Source organism: Gossypium hirsutum, chromosome A07 (assembly GCF_007990345.1).
Source record: "Gossypium hirsutum isolate 1008001.06 chromosome A07, Gossypium_hirsutum_v2.1, whole genome shotgun sequence".
Lineage (NCBI taxonomy): Eukaryota > Viridiplantae > Streptophyta > Magnoliopsida > Malvales > Malvaceae > Gossypium > Gossypium hirsutum.
The window spans coordinates 89,111,162-89,133,700 of record NC_053430.1 but is presented as its reverse complement, the minus strand read 5'-3'; positions in this window follow the sequence as shown (position 1 = coordinate 89,133,700).

Genomic DNA, 22,539 nt, shown 5'->3' with positions numbered 1-22,539 from the left:
GAGGTGGTAATTCTTGGATGGCTTTTATTTTATCTGGATCAACTTCGATACCTCTTTCACTGACAATGAAGCCTAGCAACTTTCCCGAGGTAGCCCCGAATGTACATTTGGCTGGATTAAGCTTTAGCTGAAACTTTCTCAGCCTTTCGAACAACTTCTTGAGGTTCATTACATGCTCTTCTTCTCCTCGAGATTTAGCAATCATATCGTCGACGTAGACCTCTATTTCTTTATGCATCATGTCATGGAATAACGTCACCATAGCCCTCTGATATGTTGCCCCAGCATTCTTTAACCCGAATGGAATCACCTTGTAGCAGAACGTTCCCCACATTGTTATGAAGGTAGTTTTCTCCATATCCTCAGAAGCCATCTTGATCTGATTATACCCCGAGAATCCATCCATGAAAGAAAATAATGAATGTTTTGCTGTGTTGTCCACCAACGTGTCAATATGTGGCAAGGGAAAATTATCTTTTGGGCTTGCTCGATTTAGGTCACGGTAATTCACGCACATTCGTACTTTTCCATCTTTCTTTGGTACCGGGACTATGTTAGCCACCCATTCTGGATATTTGGAGGCTTGTAGGAAGCCAGCGTCAAATTGCTTCTTGACTTCCTCTTTTATTTTCAACAGCATTTCGGGCATCATCCGTCTTAATTTTTGCTGGATGGGCTTGTATTCTGGCTTTAATGGGAGCTTATAGACCACTAAATCTTCATCTAGCCCTGACATGTCCTGGTATGACCACGCGAAAACATCTTTGTATTCGCGGAGTAAAGTGATCAAACTACGCCTGGTACTTTCTGAAATAGAAGCCCCAATCTTCACTTCCTGTTTCCTCTCTTCAGTGCCCAAATTTATTGTTTCTACAGATTCTTCATGAGGCAGAACCTGTTTATCCTCTTGTTCCACCATTCATAACAATTCAGGAGACGAGACATAATCTTTAGCATTTTCTTGGCTTCAAATTCTCCTAAGCAAACAGCCTTCTCAAAATCAATTTCAAGATTCGTAACGGGCTTATTCATGTCGTCAATATCTGAGCACCTGAAAGTTGAATGGAAAAGGAAGCTATCGGGGGACATCCAAGTATTGGAAACAACAAACAAAATGTTATGTCATGGCAATGAGGCAAATGTAAGGATAGGCTATGAAATGAGAAAATGATTATGAAATTAGTGATAATGCGAAAAATCGTGACAAAATGCATCTTCATTGATATTCATTTAAATGATAAAGAGCGAATGTAAACTCTTACAAAAGAGATCTATTATATCTAAGGACACAATAGAAGGTTGATGTTTAGCATTACTCTGAAGGCTTACAAACTACAAGAAGCTCCTCAGCAATCCAATTGTTCAACATGAAACCAGGAGGGCAAGGGCGTATCCTCGAGACATCTTTACTTACACCAGCTTCTTTGTCAATGACATTTATACTAACATTCTGAAAATCCTTTTCAATTAATCCCAACATGTTTCGTGGATCCTCTTGTCCAGGGTACATCATTCCCGCAGATGTAAATGTTTTTGACAAAGGAGGGTACTCTATTGGTTCCCATTCTGGTTCTCGGCCCAAAGTTCTTGCAATTCTTCTTTCTTGATCCTTCTTCCACTGTCTTCTTCTTTGGCGCATGTCAGGCTGGAACCCCAAACCGTATCGGGCCTTGTGGTGCACTGGCTTTAAAGCCCTCACTATTCCTTGCATATATCTCCCTAAACCTCTTCTCGCACGAGCTCCCCTTCCTACGGTCAACTTGACACCCATTCTGGTATTTCTCGACAGTTTTGGCATTGGAATTCTATTTCCCTCAGCGACGAAAGTGGCATTGATGAATTCAAGGGATCGAAAGGAACATTCCACTGCATCCTTGCTTACTTCCAGATATGGCGCATCAGCAGAGATAGATGCGATGATGTCTTCTTCGCCCTCGACTGTGACCAAACAACCATCCATGATGAATTTCACTTTTTGATGGAGGGATGATGGGACTGCTCCAGCAGAATGAATCCAAGGTCTTCCCAAAAGGCAGTTATAAGAGGGTGTAATGTCCATGACTTGGAATTCGACCTCATATATGTAGGGGCCCACTTCCAAAGGGATTTCGATCTTTCCCATGACTTCACGCCTCGTCCCGTCGAAGGCCCTTACCGTGGAATGACAGGGCTTTAAGTAGGACAAATCTATCGGTATTTGGAAAGTGTAGCCAATGGCATAACATTTAATGCTGACCCATTATCGATGAGTACGTTCGGTATTATGTAGCCCTTGCAGCGGGTCGTGATATGCAGCGCTTTCACCGAACCTCTACCATTTAGCGGTATCTCATCATCACTAAAAGAGATGAAGTTGTCCGCATTCAGATTGTTTACCCACCTATCAAGCTTTTCGACAGATATGTTGTTGGCCACGTAAGCTTGATTTAACACCTTCAATAAAGCGTTCCGGTGTGGCTCTGAATTTAACAGTAGAGATAGAACTGAGATTCGTGCTGGCTGCTTGCTCAGTTGTTCCACCACACTATATTCGCTGTGCTTAATAAATTTCAAGAATTCTTGAGCTTCTTCCTCATTCACAGGCTTTTTAGTTTCTTGCACGGATGGAATTTCTTGCTCGACTTCGACCTCGTGCATCACTGCTTTCCCTTTTTGCTTCGAGTCGCTACTTTTCTTTACCGGTTCAACTTCTTTAGAATAGCATCGTCCACTTCGAGTAAAATGACCTACCTCCCCAACATCTTCAATTATGGCTTTGGACTTTTCAACTTCCGGTGTAACGATATTAACATCATATCTCCACGGTACTGTTTTGTTGTCCTTATACGGGAAAGGAGATGGTACTTCAATTACCATCTGTGGTTTCAATGGCTCTCTCATCGCGTCGTAATAAATTACCAACGGTCGATCAGCACTATAAGGGGGCCCTGATGATTGGCTATCAGAGACGCATACTTCTCTTTCATTGGCATCTTCACTCTTGTTAAGGACCTTGATCTCCTTATTATTCATCCGGTCTTGAAGTAACCTTTTAAAGTCCTCGCACGACTGAATGTCGTGCCCAACAATCCCATGAAAATTGCAAAAACTTTGACCTTCTTCTCCAAAAACTCTATCAGAGTGATAGAGCAATCCTTCCTTAACTAATACCTCCCAGATTTTCTGCAGAGGCGTCCTTATTTTGCCACACATCTTCTGACCTTCCATTCATCCTCTTTCCCCACTGTGCTCACATTCCCTTCGGTATGATTAGGGAACGGGTTCCCCGTGGCGTTACTAGCACTATCGAATCGTAGGATACCCGCGTCAATGAGTCCTTGAACTCTCCTTTTGAAAGCGAGACAGTTCTCAGTAGAGTGCTCTTGGTTCCCTGCATGGTATGCACAACTAGCGTTTGGATCGTACCACTTTGGGTATGGAGGTTTAATGGGTGCCATGTAATGGGGAGAAATTAGCTGTTTTTCTAAAATTTTGGGTACAATTCCCCATACGACACAGGGATGGGGGTAAATTGCGGTATCTCGGGATTATGCCTTGATGGTCTTGGTTCGTTTCTGGGTTGGCTTTGGGCGGGTACCGTGTTTTGTGGGAAAGTAGTGACGGGTCTTTGGTTGTTCGTGGCATATACGGGGCAGGACGGATGTGGTGCTTGGTAGTAAGGGGTTTGAGGGGGATAATGGAAATTCGAGGGTGGATAATCTCGAGGTCGGGGTTGATTAGGATACGAATTGGGAATGTAACGACTCCCAGTTCCCACCATGAGGGCTTCTGGCTCTTTCTTCCTTAAAGGTGCTGCTTTTCTTGAGCCTTCTGATCCTTCCATTCTACCGCTCTTGATGGCATTCTCTATGAGTTCACCGGATATTACAATATCCGCGAAATCTTTCGTGGCACTTCCCACTAATTTGTCATAAAACGGTGCCTTTAAAGTATTGATAAAGAGAACGGTTATCTCCGTTTTTGTTAGTGGGGGTTCCACTTGAGCTGAGACGTCTCTCCATCTCTGCGCATACTGTCTAAAGGTCTCTGATGGCTTTTTCTCCATCATTTGCAACGTCATACGGTCTGGCACCATATCTGATACATGCTTGTACTGCTCGCAAAATGCTGACGCCAAGTCCTTCCAAGATCGAATCTTTTCTCTACTGAGTTGATTGTACCACCGAAGAGCTGACCCTGTTAGACTATCTTGAAAGCAATGTATGAGTAGTTTATCCTCGTTCACATAACCGGTCATCTTTCGACAGAACATAATGAGATGTGCTTTTGGGCACCTTGTCCCATCATACTTCTCAAAGTCAGGCACTTTGAACTTCGGAGGCAAAATTAGATCAGGTACCAAACTGAGTTCCTTGGCACCTAGTGCGGAGAAGACTTCAGTGCCTTCTATTGCTTTGAGTCTTTCCTCTAGACTCCTATATTTTGCGTCATGGTTATCCAATTTCAACTTGGCTACCTCTGTTGGGTCATCCAGATCTGGAACTAGTCGATTAGCAGGACTAGCCCCTGGGTTCGATGCTAACATTCCTTGCCCCAAATTAGTGGGTGGAGCAGGTGGCATAGGTCGATGTTCCAAGCCAGTGGGTTCCTCTTGAGTATACCCTCTTTGTATTGTATATGCGGGTGGTGGAGTGAATCCCGGGGGATAGAATAGATCCTGATCATGGTGAATTCTTGACCGAGGTTCCATAACATCGGAGTTCTGCATGGGTCCCTTTCCTTTGACCAAAGTTGTCATCATCTCCATCATTTTAGCCATCTGATCTCTTTGCTCGAGCGATTCCTCTCGAGATCTCACCATTAGGTCTCTCGTCTCTTGTTGCGATTTGGCCAGTTGCTCTTGTAATTCCTTTTGAGCCCTTTCTATCCTTTCAATTCTCTCATTGAATTCATTCTCCATTACTCTAGCTTGTCGGCGCGTTTTATACGGATGACGTGGTTCCAGTCTTGAAGTCTTGCAACTGCGAATTGTATGTTTTAACCTCAGCGAACGAGTATGGGATATGCAATGAATGAATTGATGCATGAATGAATGCATGAATGTCAAATGAATGTCAGTTATGAATGAAATGCAAGAAATTGGTGTTGATTTCAAGATAGCCCCATATTTAAGCATTTCATTTATCAACATAGTCTATTACACAAAGTTCTCATTTTTCCAACAGTTACACAAATTTCCTAGCCACATTGCCTTGTTTCTTCACTTGCTCTAAAAACTCTGATATGCTCGATCTTTGGCTCGGAGGGAATTGGCAACTGAGAACTTCGGCTTCATCTGATAATTGAACAACTTGTATAGCCGCTTTACGAATTTCATTGATCAAGAAGTCAAGTTGCATTTCTTTTTCTTTGAGAGTTCCTTCATACGCGTGAATGTCCCTATCGTACTGCTCACTCTTTTCTTCTAGAGCCTTCAAGAGGTTATCTAATTGTTGTTGACGAGATTGCAGCATATTTTCTAGATCTCGTGTTTTCCTTTTTAATTCTTGATGTTCAGACTGACTATTCGCCAATTTTGCAGTCACTATTTCATACTTGGCGTTCTTCCTTCTTAACTCTATCACAGCACGCGCAGCCTTTTCCTCTTCTTTCTTTGCTTTTCCCTTCCAAAACTCTATTCCTCCCTTGATATTGCTAATTTCTTCCTTCCTTTCTGCTGTCGACTTGCCCAACCCGCTATTCTTTATAGTGTTTCTTAATTTCTTGTTTTCCAAATGAAGGTCCCTTAAGTCGTTTCTCACAATCTCGGCTTCTCTTTGTACTTTTTCAGTCCTGGACCTTTCAACCTGAACTTCAATCTTCAGTTGATAATTTTCTTCTTGAAGGGCACTAAGGTCCCGAGACATCTTGGCCTTTTCTCGTTCGAATTCTTGTCTTGCCATTTCTAACTCAGACGGCGTTTCCTCCGAGAAAGGATTCTGGATGGTGTAGTTTGTTGATGAGATTTGCTGACTATTTACCCGTTGTTTCCTCCATATGTCGTAATCTTGGGTAAGGGTATCAACATACAAAGCAAATTCCATGAAATGAATTTCCTTCCAATACTTTGCAGTGTCTCGGACTCTCTTCATATATCCTTCACCCGCGAAAGCGAACTCGAACTGTGCTAATCCTCCAGTTGCGGGGAGAAATTATCGCGAAGAAAATTACCTTTGGACTAATAGCGGAGCATATCCAACTCCTCCCCATAACCCGAGTAAAGGTACCCAATCTTGGCTTCCACATTTGTATAGCAGAACTGAAGGACGGATCCAGGGTGCTCTCCATGTTATATTCTCGGCGCGAAGATTCTAAAAACTGATACCCAATGTTGCTTGGTGACTTCCTTCGGCCATTCTTTATTGAGGTAAGCTTCTAGCGGGGAGAATGTTTTAGAAAACATATGGAACGGAGCGCGCTCTACCTTCCAGAAGTGACTCAAAATCCAAACATTGAGCAACTGCGCGCATCCGATAAATCGTCCCTCCCCTTTTCTTCGACAACTACTCAGGGACCTGAAGGTCTCGGCTAGGATGGTCGGGACAAGGTTGATTCCTTGTTTTAACCTTTCGAAGAAATCAACTACTGCAACTTCGAGATGTCCGAGAACTTTTGGGAAAATGACCAAACCGTAAATGGCCAAAGCGAATAGATTTACCCTTTTCAGCATGTTGGGATGGTTCAGAGCCAAATCTCGTAGGGAGGACCATGGAATGCAAATGGTTTCATTCTTCTTCTTTATCTGTTTTTCGGCCCATGCATCAGTCATGTCTGTCAGTCTCACTAACTTTTTCTTGAAGGTCATCGGCTTAGGCTCCTTCACATATATTTTGCCGAATTGTACATTGTCGATGCGGAGTAAAGCAGCATACTCTTCTATGGTTGGAGTCATGTCTTCTTGATTGAAGGTGAAACACTGATAAGCTGGGTCCCAGAACCGAACCATGGCTGGAATCAACTGTTCGTCTACACGGATGGTGATCAGGTGAGCTATATCTCCATACCTCTCAGTGAAAATGTCTCTAGTGTCTGAATCCCACTGATTCCAAATTCAAACCAAATCCTCAAAGTTATTTTGGCGAACATTTACAGTTATATGTTCGGGCAAATTAGCGACACACCCTTCCACTAGACTATCCCCCTTTTCTCTCTGAATTTTTAGAGACCAGTCCCGAACCACGGCATTCTTCTCGGTTATTTGTGTAATTGACTCCTCCATCAGAAACCCGTTTTTTTTGGCAACCAACTTTTAATCAACACCTTCCTAATATGATGCCTATGATGCATGATGAAAATAAAATTAAAACCAAATAAACTTGGTTAGTAAACACAACAAATATAATTTGAAAAACAAATTAAACTACCCAATCCAATTATTTTGCATAAACAGCGTAAATGAAAGGCAAAAGGCATTTTCCCCGTGTACTTATTTTAATGACTATAAGCGGACAGAGGTTCAGCATGGCTCTAATTGGATAGCTCGTATGGTTCACTATATGCGGTTTTGGTTCTAGGTGGGTACTCGAATCGTCTGCACTGTCATCTACTAAGATTAGTACAGAGCCTCGGTCATGGCCCATCATAGGCTTACGATGATCAATTCGAGGGATTACATTTACTTATGCCTATGCGGAGGGACAAGTTAACTCACGAAAGCATAAGTCATGTGTAACCCGAAAGTATTCACTAGCCTGTGCGGAGGAACGAGTTAACTCACGAAGGCGTAGCGTTTACTTTCTCTTAACAGGGACGAAGCCCGGGTATAGAGCTCATGTTATGCAAAAAAAAAAAAATGCAAGTGCACGGTGTGTGGGGAGAAACTTGTAAACCTTTACGTTTTATTTAGAAAAAACTAAACCAAAAATAAAATCGCAAAAATTTAAAGCTGAAAAACAACCTGATAAAACAAATTAGAATATGTACAACACGATGCAAATGCATGATTTTTTTTAAAACAAAAAATTTAAGGATCACGACTAAATGTTAATTTGAACAAGAAATTTTGAAAATTTTGACAACACGCGTTTAACATTAGACTCGACTCTCGAAAAAAAAAGTCCCCAGTGGAGTCGCCAGCTGTAGCGACCTAAAAATTTGGGCACGGGCGCTAGTCGGAGTGATTATTGAAAATTTGAAAGCACAGTTTCAATTTTATTCGAAAAAGGGAGTCGCCACCGATCTTTTTTCTAGGTGTGATCGGACACCTAATAAATTCTCTTTTTTAGAAAAACTTTATTTTTAAACTCTTCTAAAAAGAGATAATTTTAGGCCTACGTGAAAATCCAGAGAAAATTAGGGTTAGGGAGTCGGTTACGCGCGAGGAAGGTATTAGCACCCTCGCAACGCCCAAAATTGGTATCTTGTTAAACGCGCATTGTCCTAATTTTCAAAAACACGAGTTCAATTTTAAATTTAATCGCGATCCGATCAAAATACGATAATTTTTTTTTAACACGAAGAATTTTGAAGAACAGTTTTTTTTTAAAAAATGAAATTTTTGAAACACGAAAATTTTAGAAATAAGAATTTTTTTAAAAAAATCACGGAAATTTTTAAAACACAGGAATTTTTGAAACACCGGAAATTTTTTAAAAACACGAGGATTTTTGAAAACACGAAGATTTTTTGAAACGCGAGAGTTTAGAAACATGAAAATTTTTGAAACACGACAATCTTTTTTTAAAAAAAATATAAAAAATTTTAAAACACAAAAATTTGTGAAACACGAGAATTATTGAAAACACGAAAAATTTGAAAATACGAAAATTTAAAAACATAAAATTTTTTTTAAAAAAAACACGACAATTTTTTTTAAACATAAAAAATTTTAAAACACGAGAATTTGTAAAACACGAGAATTGTTGAAAACACGAAAATTTTGAAAACACGAAAATTTTTGAAACATAGAAATTTTTAGAAAAACACGAAAATTTGAATTTTTTTTTAACTAGAAAATTTTAAAACACGAGAATTTTTTTAAAAAAAAATACCGTATTTAACACGAATCGACGATATTCACCCCGACATGGCAATGAAATCGAAGAACCAGTGTCAAACCGATGGAATCTAATACTTAATCGTGATCCTATTAAAACACGAGAATTTTTCGTTTTTATTTATTTCGTTCGTTTTTTTTTAAACACGAGAATTTTTGAATGTTTTTTTGTTTTTTTTTTTTAAATGGCGTCTCATATTTAACACGAGCCATCAATATTCACCCAACATAGCGATGAATTCGATAACATAATATTAAATCGGTTCGTTTCCTTATGCATCAAAATTATTCGGATCTAAAAGTTAAAATAAAATAGAATTAAGAAACATAAAAAAATAAAAATACTTAAAAATATGCAATAATATTAAAAAAACGATACAATATTTAAATATTTAAGCAAAATTAAAAGAACAAAAATTTACCAAAACCCAAAGTTATGGGTTGTTTGGACCTTTTTTCTCTTGTTGGGCTGATGTTATTGGGCTGCCAAGGGACTGGGCTTGCTGGCTGTTGGAATGGGCCGAATCTGCTGGACTGCTGCACTGGGCCTGCTGCTGGACTGGAGCTGCACGGGTGGGCTGCTGCTGGTCCACCAAATATGGCCTGCTGTTTTTCCTTTTTTTTATTTTTCTGGGCTACTTTGCCTTCTTTTTTTTAAAAGGCCTGTTTCCTTTTTTTTTTGGTTTCTGGGCCGGGTGCGAGTTGGATTCGAGTCCGGTCTTGGTTCATCCGGGTCGGGTCGGGTCGGGTCGGCCCGAAAAAAAATATTATTTTTCTTTTTTCTTTCTTTTCCTTTTTTCTCTCCTTTTTCCTTCCTTCTTTTTCTTCTTTCTTTTCCTTCTTCGTTCGGCCCCTAGTCCAAATTCAAGCTACTGCGCCGCCGCCGCTTCTTCCGCCCGTGGTACGATGGTGCCGGTACTCCCCTTCTTCCTCTTCTCTCTTTTTTCTTTCCCTTCTCTTCTTCCTATTTTTTCTCTTTTTTTATTTTTCTTTTTCTATTCTTTTTCCCTTCGAAAACTCGAAAACTAAAGGCGTCACCGCTGCTTCCAGTCCACCGTTTGTTGTTCGATCTTCCTCCGCCCTAGGTGACCGTGGAAGAGGGCCGAAATTCCTTGCTAACTTTGATTTTGCTGCTGCTCTTTTTACTGTTTTTTTTTTGGTTTTTTGGTTGCTTGTGGATTGTGGCGAATGATTGTTGGTTTCGATCGTGGTGGTGTTACGACGGGGCTGCAGGTGCGGTGGCGGTGGCGATGAGTGTGGGATCGGTTGATTTGAGAGATTTTTTTGCTGCTGGAATTTTCTGCTTTTTTTTTTTGCTTTTGGTTGCCGAAAAAATCCCCCCTCCCTTCTCTTCAATTTTTCTTTTAAAAGCTCCAAATTTTGTCCTCTTTCTCATTGTTTGCAGGTAGTGGGTGAAGAAGGAGCAGCCACCCATGTTTATGGCCTGAAAATCTGGGAAGTGGGTGCCCCAAATCACGTAACTTGTCTGAAGGACCAAATCGCAAATGCAGCAAAACTTCTGGGGCTAAATGTAATTTTTAGAAAATTTAGGATTAAAATGAAATTTAATGAAAGTTTAGGGGTCTAAGTGAAATTTAAAGAAAGTTTAAGGGTCAAAATGAAATTTAGGAAAAGTTTAGGGGTCAAAATGCAATTTTTATTTTTAAAATTTTTTTTTTGAAATTTTGAAAATTAAACACAAACTCTAGTCGGACAAAAATTTAGTGCTTACATCATGAATACTAATACCCCATCCTTTTAGGCTGACACAAATTCTTCCACGGGAGTATCGCCCAATATTTTCCCCTTTCCTTTCCAGACCACCAAATTCTGCTTATCTTTCATAGAAGCTCCTTGATCACAATCCTAATTGTCGAAACCTACTTGTAATCGAAAATTTTGCCAAAGTATGTTGTGTTTGTAACGCCTTAAAAATAGCTCTACTAGTTTTGAGTAAGTTTATTGAGTTCCGGGTGAAAGCTAGGAGTTAATCGGGTTTACTAGTCATTTCTTTAAAAAAAATTAGTTCGCTTAATTTCATTTAAATATCGGTAAATAATATTCCAAAAAATAAAAATATTTTTAGAGAAATCAATTTTATGGTTTTAAATATTTTTGTTAAAATAAATATTTATTGAAAAATAAATAAAAATGGGGTTGCATTGAGAGAAGTTACAATATTAACTAAATAGGTATATAATATTCGGGAGAATAAAAATATTTTTGGAAAAATATCACAAATATCATGAATACTAATACCCCATCCTTTTAGGCTGACACAAATTCTTCCACGGGAGTGTCGCCCAATATTTTCTTCTTTCCATTCCAGACCACCAAATTCTGCTTATCTTTAATAGAAGCTCCTCGATCACAATTCTAATTGTCCAAACCTACTTTTAATCGCAAATTTTTCAAAGTATGTTGTGTTTGTAACACCCTAAAAATAGGTCTACTAGTTTTGAGTAAGTTTATCGGATTACAGGTGAAAGCTAGGACTTAATCGGGATTACTAGTCATTTCTTTTAAAAAAAATTAGTTAGCTTAATTTCATTTAAAAATCGGTAAATAATTTTCCGAAAAATAAAAATATTTTTAGAGAAATCAATTTTATAGTTTTAAATATTTTTGGTTAAAATAAATATTTTATTAAAAATAAATAAAAATGGGGTTTCATTGAGAGAATTTACAATATTAACTAAATAGGTATATAATATTGGGAGAATAAAAATATTTTTAGAAAAATATCACGAATATCATGAATACTAATACCCCCATCCTTTTAGGCTAACACAAATTCTTCCACGGGAGTATCGCCCATTATTTTCCTATTTCCTTTCCAGACCACCATATTCTGCTTATCTTTCATAGAAGCTCCTCGATCACAGTCCTAATTGTCCAAACCCACTTTTAATCGCAAATTTTCCAAAGTATGTTGTGTTTGTAACGCCCTAAAAATAGATCTACTAGTTTTGAGTAAGTTTATCGGATTCTGGGTGAAAGCTAGGAGTTAATCGGGTTTACTAGTCATTTCTTTTTAAAAAAAATTAGTTAGTTTAATTTCATTTAAAAATCGGTAAATAATTTTCTGAAAAATAAAAATATTTTCAGAGAAATCAATTTTATGGTTTTAAATATTTTTTGGTTAAAATAAATATTTTATTGAGAAATAAATTAAAATGGGGTTTAATTGAGATAAGTTACAATATTAAGTAAATAGGTATATAATATTCGGGAAAATAAAAATATTTTTAGAAAAATATCACGAATATCATGAATACTAATACCCCCATCCTTTTAGGCTGACACAAATTCTTCAACGGGAGTATCGACCAATATTTTCCTCTTTCCTTTCCAGACCACCAAATTCTGCTTATCTTTCATAGAAGCTCCTCGATCACAGTCCTAATTGTCCAAACCCACTTGTAATCGCAAATTTTCCAAAGTATGTTGTGTTTGTAACGCTCTAAAAATAGATCTACTAGTTTTGAGTAAGTTTATCGGATTCCGGGTGAAAGCTAGGAGTTAATCGGGTTTACTAGTCATTTCTTTTTAAAAAAAATTAGTTAGCTTAATTTCATTTAAAAATCGGTAAATAATTTCCGGAAAATAAAAATATTTTTAGAGAAATCAATATTATGGTTTTAAATATTTTTGGTTAAAATAAATATTTTATTGAAAAATAAATTAAAATGAGGTTTCATTGAGAGAAGTTACAATATTAACTAAATAGGTATATAATATTCGGGAGAATAAAAATATTTTTAGAAAAATATCACGAATATCATGAATACTAATACCCCCATCCTTTTAGGCTGACACAAATTCTTCCACGGGAGTATCGCCCAATATTTTCCTTTTTCCTTTCTAGACCACCAAATTATGCTTATCTTTGATAGAAGCTCCTCGATCACAATCCTAATTGTCCAAGCCTACTTGTAATCGCAAATTTTCCAAAGTATGTTGTGTTTGTAACGCCTTAAAAATAGCTCTACTAGTTTTGAGTAAGTTTATTGAGTTCCGGGTGAAAGTTAGGAGTTAATCGGGTTTACTAGTCATTTCTTTAAAAAAAATTAGTTAGCTTAATTTCATTTAAATATAGGTAAATAATTTCCGAAAAATAAAAATATTTTTAGAGAAATCAATTTTATTATTTTAGATATTTTTGGTTAAAATAAATATTTTATTGAAAAATAAATAAAAATGGGGTAGCATTGAGAGAAGTTACAATATTAACTAAATAGGTATATAATATTCCGGAAAATAAAAATATTTTTAGAAAAATATCACGAATATCATGAATACTAATACCCCCATCCTTTTAGGCTGACACAAATTCTTCCACTAGAGTATCGCCCAATATTTTCCTCTTTCCTTTCCAGACCACCAAATTCTGCGTATCTTTAATAGAAGCTCCTCGATCACAATCCTAATTGTCCAAACCCACTTGTAATCGCAAATTTTCCAAAGTATGTTGTGTTTGTAACGCCCTAAAAATAGGTCTACTAGTTTTGAGTAACTTTATCGAATTCCGGGTGAAAGCTAGGAGTTAATCGGGTTTACTAGTCATTTCTTTTAAAAAAAATTAGTTATCTTAATTTCATTTAAAAATCGGTAAATAATTTTCTGAAAAATAAAAATATTTTTAGAGAAATCAATTTTATGGTTTTGAATATTTTTGGTTAAAATAAATACTTTATTGAAAAATAAATTAAAATGGGGTTTCATTGAGAGAAGTTACTATATTAACTAAATAGGTATATAATATTCGGGAGAATAAAAATATTTTAGAAAAATATCACGAATATCATGAATACTAATACCCCATCCTTTTAGGCTGACACAAATTCTTCCACGGGAGTATCGCCCAATATTTTCCTTTTTCCTTTCTAGACCACCAAATTATGCTTATCTTTGATAGAAGCTCCTCGATCACAATCCTAATTGTCCAAGCCTACTTGTAATCGCAAATTTTCCAAAGTATGTTGTGTTTGTAACGCCTTAAAAATAGCTCTACTAGTTTTGAGTAAGTTTATTGAGTTCCGGGTGAAAGTTAGGAGTTAATCGGGTTTACTAGTCATTTCTTTAAAAAAAAATTAGTTAGCTTAATTTCATTTAAATATCGGTAAATAATTTCCGAAAAATAAAAATATTTTTAGAGAAATCAATTTTATTATTTTAGATATTTTTGGTTAAAATAAATATTTTATTGAAAAATAAATAAAAATGGGGTTGCATTGAGAGAAGTTACAATATTAACTAAATAGGTATATAATATTCCGGAAATAAAAATATTTTTAGAAAAATATCACGAATATCATGAATACTAATACCCCCATCCTTTTAGGCTGACACAAATTCTTCCACTAGAGTATCGCCCAATATTTTCCTCTTTCCTTTCCAGACCACCAAATTCTGCGTATCTTTAATAGAAGCTCCTCGATCACAATCCTAATTGTCCAAACCCACTTGTAATCGCAAATTTTCCAAAGTATGTTGTGTTTGTAACGCCCTAAAAATAGGTCTACTAGTTTTGAGTAACTTTATCGAATTCCGGGTGAAAGCTAGGAGTTAATCGGGTTTACTAGTCATTTCTTTTAAAAAAATTAGTTATCTTAATTTCATTTAAAAATCGGTAAATAATTTTCTGAAAAATAAAAATATTTTTAGAGAAATCAATTTTATGGTTTTGAATATTTTTGGTTAAAATAAATACTTTATTGAAAAATAAATTAAAATGGGGTTTCATTGAGAGAAGTTACTATATTAACTAAATAGGTATATAATATTCGGGAGAATAAAAATATTTTTAGAAAAATATCACGAATATCATGAATACTAATACCCCATCCTTTTAGGCTGACACAAATTCTTCCACGAGAGTATCGCCGAATATTTTCCTCTTTCCTTTCCAGACCACCAAATTATGCTTATCTTTGATAGAAGCTCCTCGATCACAATCCTAATTGTCCAAGCCTACTTGTAATCGCAAATTTTCCAAAGTATGTTGTGTTTGTAACGCCCTAAAAATAGGTCTACTAGTTTTGAGTAAGTTTATCGGGTTCCGGGTGAAAGCTAAGAGTTAATCGGGCTTACTAGTCATTTCTTTAAAAAAATTTATTTAGCTTAATTTCATTTAAAAATCGGTAAATAATATTCCGGAAAATAAAAATATTTTTAGAGAAATCAATTTTATGGTTTTAAATATTTTTTGTTAAAATATATATTTTATTGAAAAATAAATTAAAATGCGGTTTCATTGAGAGTAGTGTAACGCCCCAATTTTTGGGAATTCTGCGAATGTTGGCATAGGTTTAATTATGTTAGTGGGCCTCTAAAAGGCCCAAGCTTAAGATAGAACCCGGCAATTTTAGTTACTTTTTGTTCTATAAGAAAAAGGGGGTGAAATTATGAAATAAGACCTATGTGAAAATGTTTGAAAATGCTATAGGCTAAATTGAAGTGGCCAAATAAATAGGAGTGCAAAATAAGAGGATTTGCATGACAAACCTCCCATTTTACATGTAGTGGCTGGTCATCATGTTGTTGTAGACAAAATGTGCACTTGATATCCATAATTTATGGTACAAATTGATGCAAATTTATAATGGGTTAGGTAAATGTTCCATGATAATGGGTTAGGTAAATGTTCCATGATAATGGGTTAGGTAAATGTTTCATGATGGGAATTTCATGTCTTTTGTATTAAAGAATTAAATGAATGAAATATCAAATTTTATTAAAAAAAAGGGGTGAAAAGAACAAAGTTTTGTCCATCTTTGTTCATCATAGCCTAAAGTTAGAGAAGAGAAAGGAGAGGAGAAAACTCTTGAATGTTCGGTCACTTGGGGAAGAAAAATTGAAGGTAAGTTCATGGTAGTTTGCTTTTATTTTGAGGTTCATGAGTTCTTCTTGATTCTACCTTCACTCTTGAAGCATATTTTGGTTTTTAGTTGTGTTGTGAGCATTTAGTCATGAATTAAAATGAAGGAAATGGTTGTTGTTTCATGTTCTTTTGATGAAAAATGGAAGATAGGTGAAGTTGAGCCAAACAAATGAGCATGCATGTGCCTTAGATGCTAAGGGGAAAAATCGGCTAACATGTTGTTCTTTAAAATGATGAAATGGAGATTATACTTAAGTAAAATCATAGATATGTGATGATTGATTGGTGATATACATGTTTAAATAACATGCATGCAAGTTATGTGTGAAAGAGTGAATTTGGTAATAAATCTGCTTGGGACAGCAGCAGTAATGTGACTTTGAAAAATCACCATAAATTTTGGGAGATGAATTAGAAGCTGAATAAATTATGTAATTAAATCTTGTTGAGTCTAGTTTCAAATTAAATAAACGAGAACATATTTTGAATTCTGTACAATGAGAAATTTGATTCGTAATGAAGAGTGGTCAGATTAGTCAAACAGGGAAACATGCGAAACTTTGAGAAAAATCTGGTATTGATTGGCTAAACCAAAAATTCTGAAAATTTTATGGATATAAGATATATGAGTATATTTTCAGGGAAAATTAACGGAACTTGATTTGGAGTTTCGTAGCTCCAGTTATAAATGATTTAGTGACTGTTGCTCAGGAAGATAGCTTGCAGTGAAATTATGATTATGTGGTAAACATTAACAAAAAATTGTTAATGAGTTGCTTATTGATTTCTTATAAGCTTACTATGATCTGTAGGTGTGGTTGGCCGAATATTGTAAGGGGTTAATACGTAGTTTGTATTTGAATAGTTAGATTAACGTGTTAGTAATCCAATTGTAGGCGGTTTGTGTGTGGATCTCGTCAGCATATCGTTGCAAATAGGTGTATAACTAACACCCTCTTTCTTAGTTTGGATCGGTAAAAGTCGAAAAGCCGAAATGCTGAAAACCGGTATTTTGTAGATTTGCGAGTGTGCGAATGCTTGTGAGGTAAATCGATTAATGATTTTGGTAAGCTGCAAAATTTGGACTGCAAAGTGCATGATTTCTGTGCCCTCGATATTTTTGGGCTTAATGGGCCAAAATTAGAATGATGGGCCAACGGGCCCAATTCGGTAAGAACTCTCGGTACGTGATTCTGTTAGTATGTGAAAAGTAGGAATATGCATGAAAAACCCTAAAATAGATAAATTACTGAAATACCTTTAAGAGTGGAAAATTTACAGTTTTACCCCTAGTAGATAAATTACCGAAATACCCTTAGGGTTAAATTGACCTAAATGCATGTTTGACTGTTGTTATTTACTGCATGCCATGTTGTTATTATCTGATGCATGGAATTGGGATATTGACGGAGGAAGTACTGAAAATGGCTTGTCCACGTACTGGAGGCTTTGCCTCAATTTACTGTTAACTGAGCAGCAAGGCTGCAACTGTGGAGTGTTGGGCTGGGTGGGTTGAGTTATTCCCCACATGGAGTGTAGGGCTGGTACGGGTGGAGTGTAGTCGTTGGTGGGTTGAGTAGGCTCCCCAAATGGGCTTGTATATGTTATTGATGTTGCATGTATTTTGAAATGGGCCTATGGCCATACTGTTATCTAAATAAGGGCTAAGGCCCAGTTTATTGTAATCAATGAAAAGGGCTCTAGTCCAGTACCACTGTTACCTGAATGGCTTAGGCCCAATAGGCTTGAGCTGACTTGGGCTTTGAAGGGTTTTCCTTACACACTGAGTTTCCCCAAACTCACCTTTTTTATTTTCATCCATGCAGGTAATCCCCAACCATAGTGGGCTTGGAGCTGTGAGGGAATTCGGAGTGGCCACCCGTTCTGAAAGTTTGATTTTCTTCTGGTGAACTGGAAATCCTTTTATTTACGTTTGAAGTTTTGGGTTTTTAAAGGTAATAAGGCCGCTTAATTATTTTTGATGGTTTTAATATGTATTACTAAGATAGGTATTACTAATTTTAACTGTTGAAATTGGATAGCTTTAGGGCGCGTTTTCAAAAAAAAAACAACAATTGATTTCAAAATAACACGAAAACAAGCAAAGCTTCCGCAATGAAAGTATTTTCCAAAATTAATCACTTTTCCTAAAAATGACTTAATAAAATCGGTTTCCTAGAAATATACATGACGTAAAGGTGTGGCAATGGCGGTGTGCATGTCTAGGATTGGATCCGAAGGGAGCTTGGTACTTAAGTAGTCCGATAGACTCACCTCCTCTTTTCCGGTTTCCTACCTGGTGTACAGCTTCCATTCACATTAACCTATAATGAAATTATCTTTTAAAACACTAAGTAGGTTTTTCTGGATCAACAATAAAAAATGTTTTGAACGCTTCGATGTGGCATCCGGCCATAACGTCTGGGCCGGGTTTGGGGTGTTACAAGAAGTTACAATATTGACTAAATAGGTATATAATATTCGGGAAAATAAAAATATTTTAGAAAAATATTACGAATATCATGAATACTAATACCCTATCCTTTTAGGCTGACACAAATTCTTCCACGGGAGTATAGCCCAATATTTTCCCTTTCCTTTCCAGACCACCAAATTCTGCTTATCTTTCATAGAAGCTCCTTGATCACAATCCTAATTGTCGAAACCTACTTGTAATCGCAAATTTTCCAAAGTATGTTGTGTTTGTAACGCCTTAAAAATAGCTCTACTAGTTTTGAGTAAGTTTATTGAGTTCCGGGTAAAAGCGAGGAGTTAATTGGGTTTACTAGTCATTTCTTTAAAAAAAATTAGTTAGCTTAATTTCATTTAAATATCGGTAAATAATATTCCAAAAAATAAAAATATTTTTCGAGAAATCAATTTTATGGTTTTAAATATTTTTTGGTAAAAATAAATATTTTATTGAAAAATAAATTAAAATGAGGTTTCATTGAGAGACGTTACAATATCGACTAAATAGGTATATAATATTCGGGAAAATAAAAATACTTTTAGAAAAATATAACGAATATCATTAATACTAATACCCCATCCTTTTAGGCTGACACAAATTCTTCCACGGGAGTATCACCCAATATTTTCCTATTTCCTTTCCAGACCACCAAATTCTGCTTATCTTTCATAGAAGCTCCTCGATCACAATCCTAATTGTCCAAACCCACTTGTAATCGCAAATTTTCAAAGTATGTTATGTTTGTAACGACCTAAAAATAGGTCTACTAGTTTTCAGAAAGTTTATCGGATTCCGGGTGAAACTAGGAGTTAATCGGGTTTACTAGTCATTTCTTTTAAAAAAACAGTTAGCTTAATTTCATTTAAAAATCGGTAAATAATTTTCCAAAAATAAAAATATTTTTAGAGAAATCAATTTTATGATTTTAAATATTTTTGGTTAAAATAAATATTTTATTGAAAAATAAATTAAAATGGGGTTTCATTTAGAGAAGTTACAATATTAACTAAATAGGTATATAATATTCGGGAGAATAAAAATATTTTTAGAAAAATATCACGAATATCATGAATACAATACCCCATCCTTTTAGGCTGACACAAATTCTTCCACGAGAGTATCGCCCAATATTTTCCTCTTTCCTTTCCAACCACCAAATTATGCTTATTTTGATAGAAGCTCCTCAATCACAATCCTAATTGTCCAAGCCTACTTGTAGTCCCAAATTTCCAAAGTATGTTGTGTTTGTAACGCCCTAAAAATAGGTCTACTAGTTTTGAGTAAGTTTATCGGGTTCCAGGTGAAAGCTAGGAGTTAATCAGGCTTACTAGTCATTTCTTTAAAAAAAATTTAGCTTAATTTCATTTAAAAATCGGTAAATAATATTCCGGAAAATAAAAATATTTTTAGAGAATCAATTTTATGGTTTTAAATATTTTTGGTTAAAATAAATATTTTATTGAAAAATAAATTAAAATGCGGTTTCATTGGGAGAAGTTACAATATTGACTAAATAGGTATATAACATTCGGGAAAATAAAAATATTGCTAGAAAAATATTATGAATATCATGAATACTAATACCCCATCCTTTTAGGCTGACACAAATTCTTCCAGGGAGTATGCCCAATATTTTCCCCTTTCCTTTCCAGACCACCAAATTCTGCTTATCTTTCATAAAGCTCCTTGATCACAATCCTAATTGTCGAAACCTACTTTTAATCGCAAATTTTCCAAAGTATGTTGCGTTTGTAACGCCTTAAAAATAGCTCTACTAGTTTTGAGTAAGTTTATTGAGTTCGGGTGAAAGCTAGGAGTTAATCGGGTTTATTAGTCATTTCTTTAAAAAAATTAGTTGCTTAATTTCATTTAAATATCGGTAAATAATATTCCGGAAAATAAAAATATTTTTAGAGAAATCAATTTTATGGTTTTAAATATTTTTTGGTTAAAATAAATATTTTATTGAAAAATAAATTAAAATGCGGTTTCATTGAGAGACGTTACAATATAGACTAAATAGGTAGTAATATTCGGGAAAATAAAAATATTTTTAGAAAAATATAACGAATATCATGAATACTAATACCCCTATCCTTTTAGGCTGACACAAATTCTTCCACGGGAGTATCGCCCAATATTTTCCTCATTCCTTTCCAGACCACCAAATTCTGCTTATCTTTCATAGAAGCTCCTCGATCACAATCCTAATTGTCCAAACCCACTTGTAATCGCAAATTTTTCAAAGTATGTTATGTTTGTAACGCCCTAAAAATAGGTCTACTAGTTTTCAGTAAGTTTATCGGATTCCGGGTGAAAGCTAGGAGTTACTCGGGTTTACTAGTCATTTCTTTTCTTAATTTCATTTAAAAATCGGTAAATAATTTTCCGAAAAATAAAAATATTTTTAGAGAAATCAATTTTATGATTTTAAATATTTTTGGTTAAAATAAATATTTTATGGAAAAATAAATTAAAATGGGTTTCATTGAGAGAAGTTACAATATTAACTAAATAGGTATATAATATTCGGGAGAATAAAAATATTTTTAGAAAAATATCACGAATATCATGAATACTAATACCCCATCCTTTTAGGCCGACACAAATTCTTCCACGAGAGTATCGCCCAATATTTTCCTCTTTCCTTTCCAGACCACCAAATTATGCTTATCTTTGATAGAAGCTCCTCAATCACAATCCTAATTGTCCAAGCCTACTTGTAGTCCCAAATTTTCCAAAGTATGTTGTGTTTGTAACGCCCTAAAAATAGGTCTACTAGTTTTGAGTAAGTTTTTCGGGTTCCAGGTGAAAGCTAGAGTTAATCAGGCTTACTAGTCATTTCTTTAAAAAAAATATTTAGCTTAATTTCATTTAAAAATCGGTAAATAATATTCCGGAAAATAAAAATATTTTTAGAGAAATCAATTTTATGGTTTTAAATATTTTTTGGTTAAAATAAATATTTTATTGAAAAATAAATTAAAATGCGGTTTCATTGGGAGAAGTTACAATATTGACTAAATAGGTATATAACATTCGGGAAAATAAAAATATTGCTAGAAAAATATTATGAATATCATGAATACTAATACCCCATCCTTTTAGGCTGACACAAATTTTCCACGGGAGTATCGCCCAATATTTTCCCCTTTCCTTTCCAGACCACCAAATTCTGCTTATCTTTCATAGAAGCTCCTTGATCACAATCCTAATTGTCGAAACCTACTTTTAATCGCAAATTTTCAAAGTATGTTGCGTTTGTAACGCCTTAAAAATAGCTCTAGTAGTTTTGAGTAAGTTTATTGAGTTCCGGGTGAAAGCTAGGAGTTAATCGGGTTTATTAGTCATTTCTTTAAAAAAATTAGTTAGCTTAATTTCATTTAAATATCGGTAAATAATATTCCGGAAAATAAAAATATTTTTAGAGAAATCAATTTTATGGTTTTAAATATTTTTTGGTTAAAATAAATATTTTATTGAAAAATAAATTAAAATGCGGTTTCATTGAGAGACGTTACAATATAGACTAAATAGGTAGATAATATTCGGGAAAATAAAAATATTTTTAGAAAAATATAACGAATATCATGAATACTAATACCCCTATCCTTTTAGGCTGACACAAATTCTTCCACGGGAGTATCGCCCAATATTTTCCTCTTTCCTTTCCAGACCACCAAATTCTGCTTATCTTTCATAGAAGCTCCTCGATCACAATCCTAATTGTCCAAACCCACTTGTAATCGCAAATTTTCAAAGTATGTTATGTTTGTAACGCCCTAAAAATAGGTCTACTAGTTTTCAGTAAGTTTATCGGATTCCGGGTGAAAGCTAGGAGTTATCGGGTTTACTAGTCATTTCTTTTCTTAATTTCATTTAAAAATCGGTAAATAATTTTCCGAAAAATAAAAATATTTTTAGAGAAATCAATTTTATGATTTTAAATATTTTTGGTTAAAATAAATATTTTATGGAAAAATAAATTAAAATGGGTTTCATTGAGAGAAGTTACAATATTAACTAAATAGGTATATAATATTCGGGAGAATAAAAATATTTTTAGAAAAATATCACGAATATCATGAATACTAATACCCCCATCCTTTTAGGCGACACAAATTCTTCCACGAGAGTATCGCCCAATATTTTCCTCTTTCCTTTCCAGACCACCAAATTATGCTTATCTTTGATAGAAGCTCCTCAATC